The sequence below is a fragment of the Serinus canaria genome, chromosome 5 (assembly GCF_022539315.1).
Source record: "Serinus canaria isolate serCan28SL12 chromosome 5, serCan2020, whole genome shotgun sequence".
Classification (NCBI taxonomy): domain Eukaryota; kingdom Metazoa; phylum Chordata; class Aves; order Passeriformes; family Fringillidae; genus Serinus; species Serinus canaria.
In genome coordinates, this window is record NC_066319.1 from 15,800,343 (window position 1) to 15,816,346 (window position 16,004).

At 44.3% G+C, this 16,004-nt stretch overlaps 1 long non-coding RNA gene across 1 annotated transcript; it reads right to left on the reverse strand.

The window, feature by feature from the left end:
• Window positions 1-986: 986 nt before the first annotated feature.
• LOC127059714 (uncharacterized) lies at window positions 987-2,568 on the reverse strand. Its single transcript, XR_007777798.1, has 3 exons — window positions 2,277-2,568; window positions 2,089-2,190; window positions 987-1,615 (listed from the first exon to the last, which is right to left on the reverse strand). It is a non-coding gene; the product is annotated as an uncharacterized LOC127059714 (long non-coding RNA).
• Between the last annotated feature and the right edge of the window lie 13,436 nt (window positions 2,569-16,004).

The window sequence follows — 16,004 nt, forward strand, 5'->3', positions numbered from 1 at the left end:
ATTAGAGCAGTTCTTTCCACACAAGCAAAGAAAAGCTGAATGGTAGAAGGACAATGAAATCAAAGTTAGTGAAGTATCTAGGAGTCCTCCCATCACCGTCAATGAGCCTGGAGTTAAATCTAGGAGGTGGACAGATAGCACAGTGAGAGAAGGTTTGGAGATACATTTTCTTAATGGCTTAAGGCAAACTGGTTTTAAAATTTGTCCCTGCATGCACGGATTGCATATCAGATCCCTTTTTAATTCCTACTACAAAACCAAGAAATAAAAAAAAAAAAAAAAAATCTTACAAAATTCTCATTTGGTACTCAAAGAATGCTTGGCATAAGTTGGAGAGGATATGGTATAATTTTTCATGAGTAATGAATGTTTAAGTCATGCTTGAAGCACAAAATTCAATTCAGCTTTAATTAGAGAGGCGTCACTAAAGCTCTTATTATGATTTTATAGGCCACAGAGGAGATCAGATCAAATTCTCGAGTTACGCTGAACAGGGCAGGAAAGGCAAAGGAGAGATCACGTGCAGGACGACTCAGCTCATCCACTCTCTGCTATTTGTGTGTTACTATTAAAATCTGCCTGATCCAGAGATCTCTGATTTTTAAGGATCCCTAGTACAGGCTGTAATGTAACTACATATTAGGGCTTCAATAGGATTGTCCCCTGGCCTACGCCATGCCATGGACTGAATCTTTGGGAGGAGCTGGGGCATGCTGAGCAAACTCTGCTAGACTATTAACCAAGTATGATCAGATACCTTTCCAGCTGCAGCAGCATCAGCTTTGCCAAACTCTAAGGCTGTTGGTATGTGTCTCTTTTTTTTTTTTTTTTTTTTTTTCCTCTCCTCAAAATAAAAAGGACAGGCCTGCAGAGCAAAATCAAAAACAATCGAGGTGGTCCTCCAATGTGCAGAGTCAAAACCCCAGCCAATGCTGTCAAGGGAAAGATATAGAAAATTTATCACAATTCGCTATTTGGATTGTTTGCTGAGATTGGGAGATAATATTTCTGTTTAAAAATTAAAAGCTGGGACCACAGGGACACAGCTGCAGGTATGACATCTCTTGTGACCTCCAGAACTCAGGTGTTAGAGGGAGATATGGTTCCATCATTTTTTCTTTTCTTCTGCCACTTAAGGCAATAATCAATCTGTTAACACTGGCTGAAGACACATGATTTTACGTGAAACACAAATCAGGACACTACAGGTTTTAAAGGCAGACAGGATTTTTTTTTTTAATATTAAATATATTTATTTTGAAAATATTTGCGGAAAAATGGCCATGTAGCCACATCAAGTCCTGCAATAATTTTTGTTCACTTTTTTGCACATGTTGCAAGAATAGCAGGAGTATAGGAAGAAAAAAGAAAAAGAAAGCAGAGAAATGTATAGTAAACCATAGAAAACAGCAGAAAAATGATGGCACAGAAAATACACCAGTAGGTGTAACTGTGATCCAGACAGGCCAGATATGGTAAGAAGCCATCCCTTGGACAGGTCCCAGTAGAAACAGACAGGTTCATGTTGCACAGGCCTATTCTGCAATTCTTGAGAAGTCAGGCAGTGAAGTGGGCTCTCCCTGGTTCCTGGGCTCCAGCAAATGTAATAGGACAGCTGAAACAAAACAAAGATTGAAGGAAGGGAAGACTGGAGGGGAAAAAAAAAAGGAGGAAAACCACACACTCTCTGCTATTAATGCTTTAAAAGACACTACATAAAGAGGCAGAATTGTCCACAGGTAAAATCAGGGAATCACAGATTAAAATCCCTTCATGATAAGGGCAGACTCCTAGGAGCAGCAGTAGTACCACAGCCATGGAGTCTAGGGAGCAAGGTGTGGGAGGAGATACAAATAACTTATTTTGCAGATAGGTCACACCTGCATGCTATGTCCACTATTTTTACTTTGAAGAAGCCACATACAAGGAGAAGACACTGAAGACCATACCAGGAAGGATGTTTCCTTTCAGTTACTCCCCTTTCTCATCACGCACTTTTGCAGTCAGTGTTTGCTCAGTGGCACAATCCCTACCAAGTAAGTATTGACAGCAGTGTAGATCAGGAAGGTTACTTCCACGAAGATTTACCTTGGAAGAAGCTGGCCCCCATGCTGGAGGTGCCTTGTCCCATTCCACACACATATATGGGTTCAGCACATTTCCTTGGCAAATGAAGATCTGCAAATTTTGCTATCAAAACAGGTAATAAGCCAGAGCCAGGAGGAGAACTCAGTGCTTTGATCCATCTCAGCCATCTAGATCCCACTGCAACTTACCACACTTCATGGTGTCTTCAAGGGTAACTTCATGGTGTACCTTCCTTCTCCCATCCCACATGCTGTTTTCCTCTCGGTTAAATGCTGTGCTCCTACATCCCCTCTGCTGCTTGGATGAGAACCAATTAAAGCAATCCACTGAAACAATTAGGCAATTTGCTCACCTAATCCAGGAGAGATCGCTAGTAAAAGAGGACTACTGAAAACTTTGCAGACAGATATGTAAGAAAGATCAGTGTTTCTTACCCAATCTTTCTCCTGGGATCAGAGTACGGTTGTGAAATATATCAGAATTCTGTTTTCTTCTTTCCTTTCCTAAGTTTGTGTCTGAGGGCTTAATTTTTATTGGGATGGTGTTGCAAACAAGCCAGCCAGGGGCTTCAGAAAATGTCTCTATCCCTGATCCTTCACAAGCGAGTCCAAACATTCTTCAGATGGTCTTTGGAAATTATCTGAAGCAAAGGGGCTCTAACTCTGCTGTGGACGTGGTTAAAAGCTGTAAGAAGCTCCCTGGGCTGGAATGGCACCTACAGGCTTAACGTATTTACATTAATCAAGATTCAATCAAAGGCTTATTGGCACTCTCAGTCTGTGTGCCTGCATTACAAATAGAAATACAGATTTCTGGGAAGGTTTAGTCGAGGCCTTAGCATAACTTGCAGCTACAGTACGAAAATACATAAACCATATAAGGTTACACAGTTCATTAAATGTTAGCAATATGCTTAAAACTAAAACTAAGGCATGCACTTTATATACAATTTTGATTGTCTATAATCCGTGTCAACACAGCTGTGCTACAGACCTCCTAAGTCACTGTTAGCAAGTCCATCTGCTTCACTGAACTGTGTCTAGTTTTCAAATAATGGCAATTTCTTTAACATTTTATGATTCCTGACTGTGAAAACTGCCTCTTGCGTGAGCCTGTGTCAAAATCTGACTAATGTTGCAAACTCTGTGGTGCAATGAGATTTTGTTGGCAGTTGGAGAAACATAAAAATGTTAAGACACTTCGCAAAAGTTTCACAAAGGAGTCACTGAATAAATCTTTTAATCTCAAGTAGCACGTACTTCATTACATCAGCATTTTTCAAGGAATGTTCCTATTGTCAATGAAAATTAGCTCCAAGAATCTGAAAGCAGGAGGACTTAACAAGGGAACCAGAATCCCAGAATTATGGCTTGTGTGTCAAGCACTGTGTAAAAAAACAGACTTCTGAAAAGCTGGCTCTTCCGCTTTACAAACACAGGCCTTTACTACCCCAGTAAGACCAAAGCAGATAATCTTTACTGGAAGGTTTTGGATAGTTCTCAGTTAGAGAAATGTCATCATTCCCATCTGTTTTGCTGTGTACTATATCCACGGAAACTTCCCATCACTGGTGACAGGACTAGCTCTGGGACCTCAACTCCCAGGCTAGATTCCCTGCACGTTCTGTAAGAGTGAGTGAGGGTTTATAATGGCGCACAGATTTTTGTATTCTCCTCAACAGTAGTCACTATCCAAGTTAATGAGGAGATTTAACGATGCAAAAACCTTGAGGAGCTGGTGATAAGTTGTTTCTGAGTAGAATGAACACAAATATCAGATGCCTAAATCAGAATAATTTTTCATAACTTAGTGACTGATGAGCTACTTTCTTCCCTCCCCTGACTTCATTCAAGTACTGTCATTTGCCTTCAGAATGGTCTGGCAAGTCTAAAATAAAACCTGGTTTTCCCAAGGATGGAGAAAAACTGTAACAGAACACTGTATACAAGCAGGTTGTAACCTGCCTTACAGAAAAGTCAGCATTTCCCCCTAACAACAAGGTCCTTAAATAATTCGGTCACATAAAACAAGAGGCCACGTAGCTGCCACCTCCTAAAAGTACCCTTTATGTGGCAAACAAAACAACAAATCCAACCTATTTGCAGACTCAGCAATGGCTGTTTCCTCTGCCTGACGTACGGGCCCTAGTCAGTGCTGTAGGCGTGCTCTTAGACAGTCTCTTGCACATTTACCTTGTGCCTTTTGGACTTCATCTGTTCCTTACAGGAAGCCTAGACATTTATACGTTCAGCAGACATCTCAAATAAAATGAATAATATCTGGCCAGCTCAGTGCTGAAATGAGAGAACCAAGAAAAGTGATGTGAGTGAGTCAGCAGCTACAGCTATTGCTCATATGTGGATATCGAGTCTACGCCTGAGCCCAGGGTAATGCACTCATGGAGGGAGGTCTGTCTCTCCGTGCCATGTACATGGTGGGCTGATCATTACTAAAAGGGCCTTTTTCCTGCCAGGGACTGACTTGCAGGGTGACAGAAGTTCTCTTGGTGTGAAGACCAAGACGATGCTGCAAGATCTTCACAGCTTGGCAGGAGGCACCATTAAGCACAGAGCAACTCTGGGGGAGAGGGTGTTTCAGCCACCCCTCCACTCTCTCCCCATTTCCTTGTTCTCAAGAGAAAGACTCCATTGCTTCACCCTTTTATGCAAAACAACTCCCCCCACCAGGCCCTCTACTCTTCTCCTTGGGAAAAGAGCAGCAGAGCAGAGGCCGTCTTCTCTCCTGCACCCACTTGACTCACAGCCAGGAGATATCCTATCCATCCAGCTGTGCTGTGACCAGCCCTGTGCTCAGAGCAGGAGAGCAGAGGTAGCTGCTGTCCAGCTGGCACAGCTGTCAGATGTCCCACCACAGCCCTTTACTACATCTGCTTCGTTGCACCCGATTTCTTCCCTGAGTGCACACAAAGACAAGCTAGACCATTAAAAATGGATCACTCAGGGAAAAATTACTTAAATATCTACCTCTCTTGTGCTCCTCTACTTTCTCCATCCTTCTCCCCAGGGAATAAATCTATCTGTAACTTCCCTTACCCTGACACTTTGGACACTCAAGGCAAACATCTCTGGGAGATCCCAGCATGACTGGGTGCTGGGAAAACATCAAGCACCCAGCTCCATCACAAACCATAAAATCACCTCACCAAAAGGCTCTTGCAGTTCTCAGAAAGGGGATGTACTTGGAGTAACTGGAAAGACCTTGACCTGGATGCAATGGCCCAGTGGTACTGCTCAGGCTGGGATCAGAGAGAGGCAGAGGCAGCACTCCAAGAGGACAGTGCTGCGAGCCAAGATACACACTGAGACTTGGGACCTGTTTTAATTATTGTTTCATTTCTTTCACTGCTCAGGAACATGTAACAAGCTGAAATGTGCGTTGTGCCTGTAAACATTTACTTTCTTTTGGTCTTGTGCAATGCTATGTCTCATTCTTTTGGATGGTGCCTGGAATGCAGGAATAGCCATAACAGATCAGCTGAATGACTGTCAACTCAACCGTCCATCTCCGACAGTGACCAGCACAAGCTGCTTTGAAGGAAGTTGCTAGAAACCCCACATCAGGCAGCTGTGGATTAAATTGCCTCCAAGGGAAGTTTCTCCTTTCTGCCATGCAATTTGTGTTTGACTCACGCTCTAAAAAAATCAGGGAAGCCTGCCTGCCCATCCAGGAGCTATATTTTTCCCCCATGCCAATTCATGCACTCAGGGTGCTGTGCATGGTGCCAGCCCCTGTTGGAGGAGCACGACACGGGGCTGTGCAGGTTAATCCCAGCCCGCAGAACCGCGGCCGTCGCACGGTCACACACGTGGGGCTGCAGTTGCTGTAAGCCTGATGGCTCACAGACCCAGAAGGCTGAGTCAGTGCCGGCACACTCTCTGCAGATGCACTCTGGCCCTTTGTACTCACAGCCTGGGAGCACGAGGCGTTGGGGGATCCTGCCCCTCTTGCTTGCAGGAACAGTTGTTTTTGAACAGCACAAGAGAAGGGGCAAGCACGCCATCAACTACTTGTGATCTTCCCCAGGCCTTTGGCAGAGAAATTATCCTGCAATTTGGCAAAGCTCACCAGATGCACAAGAGGCCGGCTGGGGCTACAGCAAAGAGTAGGCCAGTCCAGGAGAGCCAGCCTCCCCCAGCCCTCCGGCTGCAGGGCTGTCTGCAGTGCACCAAAAAGGAAAAGAACCTTTGCCCCTTCTTCTGGGTCCGAAGGAGCATCTGCAGGACTGAAACCAATCAAAGCCAGCTGTGAAAAATGAAGTGGAGAAGGCAGGGAAGCACTGATTATTATGACTAGGAAAAACGCTATTAAAAAAAATAAAGAAAAGGGAAAAACTGATCCCATATGGGAGTCAAATGAAACACAAATTCAAAACAGGCCATTACACAGCGTCTCTTATAAGGCTGCCACACTGGGGGCTGTGTTCATGTGTGGAGATGCAGTGCCCCTGGGACCTCAGGAGACACCCCTCTGCTCTGCAGCAGGATTAGTGTAATCTCAGAGCATCCTGGGCTGAGACTGACACAGGACTGTTGATTAGGCAGCCCCTGTAGACTGAGCAAGGAGTTATTCTATGCAGACACACATAGAGTAACCTCAGGTCTGATCATTCCACCAAGCCTTTTCTGCATCAGCCTCATATTCCAGGCAATTTTGCTGCTGGCTCCTTGCTCCTTTTGAGATGAGTTCTTTCCCTCCTCCACTCTCACAGGGTCAAACACACAGCTGCCCTTTTGTCACTCATCTTCTCATTCCACTCTTCTCCTCCTTCAGCAGATCATCTCCATCACCCACTCCATCTGCCTACCTGACACGTGCCCTTAAAGCTGTTTCTGAACTACAGCCAAGCCCCTCTCAGGGGCAAAATGTCTTCACTGACAAGGAGGCTTTTGGGGTGCAGTCTGAGCTCAATCCCCTTTTACACTCCCAGGAGGGAGGGAAATGCCCACCCTGTATCAGCCATACTGTGAGGCTCATTCACAATGTCACAGGACCTAAGGGGCCAAAAGTCAGCTTTCTTTTTATTCTCAGCTTAGAATAAAAAGAGGTGTTTCTTCCACTGCTCTTGAAGCACAAAGATATTCAGCACAATGGGAGCTCATTTCTTTAGATAGTACTGACCATTATTCAAGAACAGAAGAAAAGCTGGAGGACTGCAACATGACTTCCCATGTCTGTGGGCTGTGCTCCTCAAAGATAACAGACCCTCTAGATCCTAAGGTACAGGTGGTTAAAGGGTGCATTGCTTAGTCTGCCCTGCTCCTGTGATTCTGTCAAAGATACAAAATATTTAGTACTTACTTCTTTTTCCTTTTATTTCCAAGAGGCCCCTGCTCATAAGTGAGTCTGAGTGTCTATATAAAAGACAAAGTAATTTCTTGCATACTGTAATGGAGAGAAAACATACAAAAATGTGAACTTCAGAGTTCAAACCACAGAAAGAGAAAATAATCCCTTTAAGAAAATTCATAGGAAAACCTCCCACTATAGGTCAATCTCACGTTTTTGGAGTCCAGCTCAGATGGAGTAAAATCCCCATGGTATGCTAATATGAGAATAGGATGCACCTCAGCTATTCAGAGCTCTACAGACCTCCCCCAGCCTGGACTTCTTTGCCCACCCTGTGCCAGGGCCAGGGCAACATAGACCTGCTTTTTGAGAGCCATCTCTCTAGTGCCTGAATCTTGGGGAAAAGCAGGAAGAGAGGGGGCCCTGAAGGCACTCTATTTCTCAGTACTAGAGTGATCCACAACATACCCAGGGCCACAGCCAAATGCATTAGTCCACAGCACTCCCAGATCCTACTCAAGAGTCTTCATAATTCCTCTTCTCAAGCCAAGAAAAACAGAAAGCAGAAAACAAATAACAGTGGGCAAGCAGGAGTATTTGTCCCTTACTACAATGTCCTTAAGCAATCAGAGAGGTAGGGCTGATGAACCTTTAATTACTTGTGCAATAATAACCTCTGTTTCCAGCATTCCTTGGCAGGCAGGAAGTGGCTGGAGCAGTCAGGGACCTGTTATGCTCTCTTCTCCACAGGCTTGAAATTGATATGAAGGCACCTCACTCAGCTGGTCAAAAGTTTCAAGATATGCTCCACACAGAGGTTGTTTATAGCTATTAAAAGCAGTGAAAAGAAAATACAGTAAAAACAAAACAGCTCTTTTATTGAGAAGTTAATGTTGAACAGCACAGCCCTACAGCTAAGGTGTTCAAAGTTCCTCTGGTACTTTTTCCAGATAGCTAAAAGAGTGACTTTTTAAAAAAAGCAAATTATGAAACCAGCTTTCGACCTCAGTACATCAATATTTTGTGTAGCGTGTCATACTCCACCAAAGAAGGAAAGGAGGGGCCCTTTTCACTGAGGACACCTAGATCTTAGCCAGAAAGACAAGAGGGGTCCAGAGGAGAGTGATCACCACTAGATAATTTCTATGGTACAAAGTGAAGGCAGAAAGATGTTATGGAATCGACCCAAGCTCAGCTGAACCCAGTTTGGGAGTTCACTCTCCCGATTCCCAGGCCACAGAAACAAGCTTCTTCTGGGGGCAAGGGGAAATCATGACGTTCACAACTGGCAGCTGAAGAATGCAGAAGGGTGCTCTACCTCCCCACAGGGTCTACCACATCACTGGATGTACTGTAGCCGAGACAGCTGCCAAGCCTGATGTCTTTCCCAAGCTCCATCTCGGCTGGGATTCTGCAACACAACAGAGGCTGATCCAAAGGTCAGAAAAAGAAATCCTGCAAGAGGCAGCTCACAGACTATTTCACTTCCGAAATAAGTAAGTCTCTTCCTATCCCCATCTCCCATCTGCTGGAGTCAGCTTGTGCCTTGACGCACGCGGCACCGACAACTTCCCAAAACTCTTGTTCTTTTAATATTACCATTAGCTCTCTGATATCTTGGTTATCCACTGAAACAGTCAGTGTGTCTGCATCCAGCAAAGTTCTTGGCCCTGATATTTTGTGGCAAAGAATTGCACAACACTAATCTAACCCACTCTTGAGTGAAAACATTTTATGTCAGTTTCTATCTTCTTTTTTGTTTCTGACAGTCCCCATTCCCATCTATCATAAAGGGATTTTGCATAGTCCATCTCTAATTATAATTTCTTCTCATTTTTCCCTCTTCTAGAATTAGTATTTTACAGGCTTTTCAATATCTTTTCACTAGGGGTCTTTCTACAATCGCAGCTGGCTTCTTCACTCCCCCTCCTCTTGGAGACAAAGTGGCCAAAACAACACGGTGTGTCCCAGTATTTAAGGGAATGTTTGCAACAGAGAAAGATGTCCTGGGATTGCTGAGCAGCTTTCCCATCAATTAAAACAGGGAACATGGAGATAAAAGGAGTCAACTCCTTCTGTTGATTGAAACCTCTGCTCTGAGATACATTAGGGCAAATAGAACTGACTTGGGTCAGAAAACAGCTGCTTTGAACACTAGACTGAGGCTATAGGCAGACCCATCAATTCCTTTCCTCTTTCACCAGTCAAAAAGGATAAGAAAAATTCCAAATGGCAGAACACCACTTAGCTCTAAAGCCTGCTCCAGTAGAATTATCCATTGCTTTCATGAGCCATTCCCTTGCCCTGCCTCACACTGCAGAACTCTGCTGGCCACAAGCCACTGCTTTCAGTGCCCAGAATGTAGGAGAATGTACATGCAAAAAATATGGGATGTGCCCATCTGTTAATCTGAAGGCATTCACCCCACTTGTGCAGCTTCCTTAGTTTCTTTTCTAGTTGTTTCAGCACTGAAAGTTATGAAGAAGATCCAGCCAGACAAAGCAGCCTCATCCACTGAGATGCCAGCAAGCAAAAGCAACGAATCTACACTTTCCCTCCTCTGTTGGATCTCCAGTCAGGTCACAATCACTATTAAGCCCATCTGGAGAAACTGAAGCATTCAGAAGTTCACTGAGTCATCAAAAGCAACAAAGAGCAGCAGCAGCAGGCTGCCACACAGCTCTGGAAAAGTCCCCTTCAAGACACTAAATCCCTGGAATGAAGGGCTGCCTTGCTTCATCCATGACATTATTTTAATGGCACATTCATGAATTCATCCCAAACTTCATTCAGAAGAGTCAACAGGGAGGTGCTGGGAGAGAGGAGCATCATCTCCAGTTTGAAAGCAACCTACCAGGAGAGATCCCATGGGCAGAGTGGGAGCACCACAGTGTTAGAGCAACTCAGAGATTCAACATCAAGTCTTAGGGCATCTTAGGCCTTCTCACACTCACCCTGTAGAGATTTGCCTGATCAGCCCTTAACAACAGGACCCATCTTCAAAGCCCAGGGCCCAGCTACATCTGCACAAGCAGCAGCAGCATCAGGCCCAACATACATTGGGCAAAGAAGCAAAAGAAACAGCCCACCTCTGTTCCAAAAGGCTTGGAAGTTCCTGCCCTTCTCTTCCTCTAGCCCCTTCCATAAAAACTTTGCACGCAGAGCAGTGTCTCTTGGGTCCCTCATTCTCTTGAGCAAAGTAAACAGACCTCCAGTGCAGTGACAAATGAACAGAGGGAGAAGAAGAAAAAAAATCTTGCTGCCAACTGTAAGATTTTTTCTTGGCATGTTTAATTAAAAAAAAAAATAAAAAATGTGCAAGCTATGCCCCAAGGGTGACCCTGCATAAAGCATTCTGGCAGCTCCAATGTCTGCCATTTCCCCCTCACATCACCACAGACACCCCATCTCTTCCTGTGCTCTTACCCTGATGCACACACACATACAGAGAGAGCCCTGAGAATCCTGGCACCCAGACGGCTTTTTCTTTTTCAAGCATGCCAAAACAAGCTCAGCTCCTAAATCCTTTTTAGAATTTGGGCTTGTGTGGAAATGTGTTTGCCTCCATTCTATGTTTATTTTCTTTTGTTTTCAGGTTTGTTAGCCCAAGGGCAAATGTTGTTCCTAGCACCAGTTTTGGGGTTGGGTTTTGTTTTGTTGTTGATTTTTTTTTTTCTTTTTTTTTTTCTTTGGTATTTATCTTTCAATCAAGTGTTCCTCCTTGCAAGGATAAACAGGATGTTTAGAGACTCTGGGTATGATGACCAGTCTTTGACAGCTGTTGTGAGACACCACACACTGGGTTTGCCATGTGTGCAAGCACTGGCATGGCTCAATCTGCAGCAGGCTCTTTTCATGACCTAAGAAACCTTCAACAGCTCTGTGTTTTCAGCACAGGCTCACGAGAAGTGCACCACACAGACATGATCCAGAACAACTCCCTGGCTTCTCCCTCCATTTAGGAGGATAGCACCTGCCCCCATCACAGTCATTGCCTTTCTAGGCTTCTCATTTCACTTTTTTAGCTACACTAAACTATGCTCTGCCTCTGAGAATTTTTTCTTTTCCAGGTGCATACAGACAAGCAAGAGTCAAAATACTTCTAAATCACAAATCAACACAGGGAGTTTCCCAAGCCCTTTTTTTTTGGAATGGAAGTTTTCCAAGCCTTGAATCACTGACAGTGGTCTGACTCCTAAAACAAGAACTTTGCAAAATGAAACATAGATAGCACCAAGGGCCAGACCCCAAGCAAGACCTACCTGTCTAAAACACTGTGTGTGACCTCTCCAACATCCCAGTCACCACAGAAGAAAATGCACTGCCTAATTCTCCACAGCACAAATTCTCCAAAATCTTAATCACTTTTTCTTTGCAGCATTTTCTAATAGCGGAAGGCAGGAAAGGCTAAGAGACTGATAATTAGTCCTGTTTTGTAATTAAAAACAATGAGTTTTGGACCAGGCCCAAATTACTATGTTCTCAAGCCACAGAATAAGTGACTGTGATATATTTCCCAAATTCTGAAAGCTGGGTGTGTCCACAACAGCAGCACACACTTTGATAAGCCATACTATACACAAAGAGCTAAACGCTGTCTAAACAGTCATAAATCACTTCAGAAGAAATGGCTCAGCCACTATGTCATCTTATCTAGTCTAAAACCTTTTGCATTTAAAGAAAATAATATTTACAGAAATTACTTCCCTTCTCTACAAACACATGATTCCTGAGCAGCAACGCTCGGTTTTCCCCATTACCACCACTCTGCGTAATTCACAGGACAAAGGACAACATGCTGGTGACTTTCATGCTGTTTGGGCCCAGCTTATTCAAGGAAAATTACTTGGTCCTGCAATGCTGGTCAAGTTCAAACCTTGAAATCTATTCCAGGTAACACTCAACCACAAGCTTCTGGCCTATGCACAGAAAGTACAGCATGAAATGGTATGTGTGTGTCATTCAGGAGGTTGAAAGGGATTATCACAATGTTCCTTTTAAGCCATGGTACCTACGAGCCTTGGCATATAAGCCACCCTGGAAAGCCATTCTCAGACAACTGCTTTAAATTGGCCTCTGAGCAGTCCTTGAACTCTACTTCAGGAGAAAGAAGCATTGTCAAGATAATGGTTTTACAAGCTTTCAGTCCTCCCAGGAAAACAGTGTTTGTTTTGTGTCCCCTGCCCTGTTGCACACACTGAGCAGACGTCCTCTCTCCAACCCTCACCACTCTCCAGGAGCCGTTCCACAAACACAGCAGAGCTGAAGAAGCAATAGCCTGTCCTACAGCCTGAAAATTCAAATAAGTCAAACAGTTCTCCTGAAATAAAAACCTCAGCTTTGATGTCATTGGGATAGCCTGGAAGGAGGAGGAATTCCCCAGCCATGAAGATATTTTCCACAGCAAATCCACCTTGAATAAAGTAAGCCAAATTTCCCTACTGCTTCATTCACTCAGCACTGCTAATGGCAGTGTGTCAAGAGTAGATCAAATAATTGACTCCATTCTTCAGTCACCTGATGCATAATTTGGGGGTCCCAGCTGGGGCTCCCAACTAATTTGGGAGCTAAATGATGCATTGACAAACCTGAGGGATGGGACACCATTCAGAGGGATCTGGACAAGATCAAGAAGTGGGAATCTTGTGAGATTCAGCAAGGACAGTTGCAAGGTCCTGCTCCTGAACTGGGGCATGAAGAGATGAGAGGGATGGAACACCTCTCCCGTGAGGAAAGGCTGAGAGAGTTGGGGTTGTTCAGCCTGGAGTGGACTCTGTGGAGATCTCACTGCAGTCTTTCAGTATTGAAAGGGGGCCTATAAGAAAGATGGGGATAGATTTTTTTGCAGGGTCTGTTGAAATAGGAGCAGGGAAAATGGCTTGAAACTAAAAGAGGGTCAGAGCAGATTAGATATAAGGAAGATTTTTACCATGTGGATGGTGTAATACTGGAACAGGCTTCCTGAGGAAAACCTGTGGTAGATGCCCCATTCCTAGAAACATTCAAGGACCTGTTGGACTGCGCTCTGAACAACCTGATCTAGGTGAAGACATCCCTGTTCATTGCAAGATTGATGGACTAGATGATTTTTAAAGCTCCCTTCCAATCCAAACCAATCTATGATTCTATAGTCTGGCTAACATAGAAGATAAAGCTGCCACATCTTTCTGTCTAACCATTTACACCTGTGCTGAACCTTTTGAGGTCATATAGCAAGGCTCAGGTGATAACAAATGGTTACAAGACTGAGTAACTTTGTTATCTGCAGGAACCTGCCCCTAGCACTTACCACAGCACCATCTACAACACAAAACTCATTTCTAAGGTGTAATGTTAAGGGAGTCACTTAGATAGCACTGTCTCTGCAATTCATTTTGGTTTGTTTCAAAAAGAACAGAAGCAATTGCACGTTCCCTCTGAAGTGTCCTGGTACTGCTGGGATAGCTGGATGGTATTGCTGGGATAGCACCCACTCAGCAAAGCCAGATGCCTTTCTCCACCAGACCAGCCAGCACAGCCAACTGCACATCCGCCGGCTGTTCCAGCACTTTACTCTCTTTGGGGGGTTGCACACGTTCAGAGAGGAAAGAAACTGCGTTCAGCACCTCCTTTGAACGTCAGAGAAAGCAGCAGCTGCAGAGCTGTGCACGCCAAGGGCAGGACCTGGCTTCTCCTGCACCACAGTGAGCATCAGTCTCTTCAACCAAGTCATTACTCTGGCCCTCAGAGAAGTTGTTCATGTGTATATGCACATCCTTGGCCCACAGGTATGGCCACTGACATAGCCAAGGGCAGCTCAACACCTCGGACAGCAGGGCTAGATGTGACTTCAGGAGCTGCTGACCCTTTACATCACCCAAAAGAAACATCAGGATGTGCTGGAAGGAGCACATACATTGAACAAAACTCAGAAAAAACTCTGAGTCCCTGTCCTAGTTTCAGCACTGGTTTGCTGTCCGTTATCTTTTAGCCCACCTGTACAACTTGGGGGATGGGATTTGTGAAGCACTGAAGCACCAGATCATATTAACCACCAGCATTTCCTCAGAAACACTGCTCAACAAGGGATTGGGAAAGACTCAAGATTTTTTTAATCCCACTTCCATAGCAATTGGGAGCATTAAGGCAAAATAATGTTGGCTCTTTTCTTTTTTTTTAATCCTACCTTGATTTCACAGGAATACTGTTTTAGAGGTAGCTGGTAACATCAAAGAATGAGTCCCTGCCCAGTAACAGTGGCTTGGAACTAGATGATTTTTAGGTCCCTTCCAATTCAAACCCTTCTATAGGATTACGTGATTGCTCTCTTATGCAGCTTGAGTATTTGCCAGAATTTGGTTACAGCAGCCTCATACAGATACAGATGTATTTGCATCTCTTCCCTTTCGTCTGCTCTAAACAGAAACCCACCTTGAACATGAGCTAGAAATTAATTGCCCATGGAGAAATGACGGAGCAGCAAAAGCATGGTAGACCTGCACAGAGGCTTTTGATACTCACAGAGCCTAGAGCACATTTGGGACTGCAAATAAATTTCATTCATCTTGGGTCCTCAACACCAGTACAGAAGCTGGCAACTCCAACATCTCCTGACCATTAATAGGGAAGGCAGCGGATGATGGTTAAATCTATCTTTGCTGTTTCACCTAATGCAGCCTCATTGATCCAGAACTAATATACCTGAATGTTTGCTTGCTCAAAGCTGACCAACCACTTAGGAAGATGTATGGCAGCACTAGATGAGCCCTTTCTATCTTCACTTTCTATCTTCAATGTGAATCAAGTTATCTACATTGGAAATAACCACAAAGGACAGTGAAGAACAAAGCAAATTCCATAATATTATATTGAAGGAACATAGCCCAAGCTGCAATGTAGGTCATCTCCATCCTGATCTGTGAGTTTGAGAAACAGATCCTTTAAAAAATGTATTAAACAAAGGAAGGGGGAGGAGGAGACTGTGTACAGCAGAGAGACCCTTGTACCCAGACAAATTCAGTCACCCTACTTTAAATCTGCAGGCCAGCTCCTGATTTAACCTGGAGTTTCACATGTCACTACAAAACTCTGGAAATGTTGCCTTTGCAGATATGCCAAACACATGAACTGTTTTCAGTGAAGTCAGTATTTTTCCATATCTGCTATTGTAACTCTGCTGGCAGGCTGCGAGTAGCAAATCCTCCCTTATCTCCCTCCTCTCTAAGAGCATCTCTCTGTTTAAGTACCAGCTAACTTAGATCATACACGATCCCCCTTGGAAAGTGGACAAAGAGGGGGGGTGTAAGCAACAAACCACAGAAGGAGGTGGATTGTCATGCACAAGGAAAAGTAGCAGGGATAAAGAGGTGACTAATGAACAGAAGGGGGTGCATAAAATCCTACTTGGATTGACTCTCTGGAGAACAGCTGTTTCCTTGTAAACATCTTGCTAGCTGTCCAAACAAGAAGTTCAGACACAGAACAATAAAGGAGAGCACCCGGGTAGAAGCACTGAAGGCATGGGCTCACTCGCTACCCTGCCAATTGCTCCAAGTGGCAGAATTCAAACACCAGGGGAACATTGGCTATTCATTTAACCCTGCATGCGCTGTGTTGCAGCAAACAGCCTC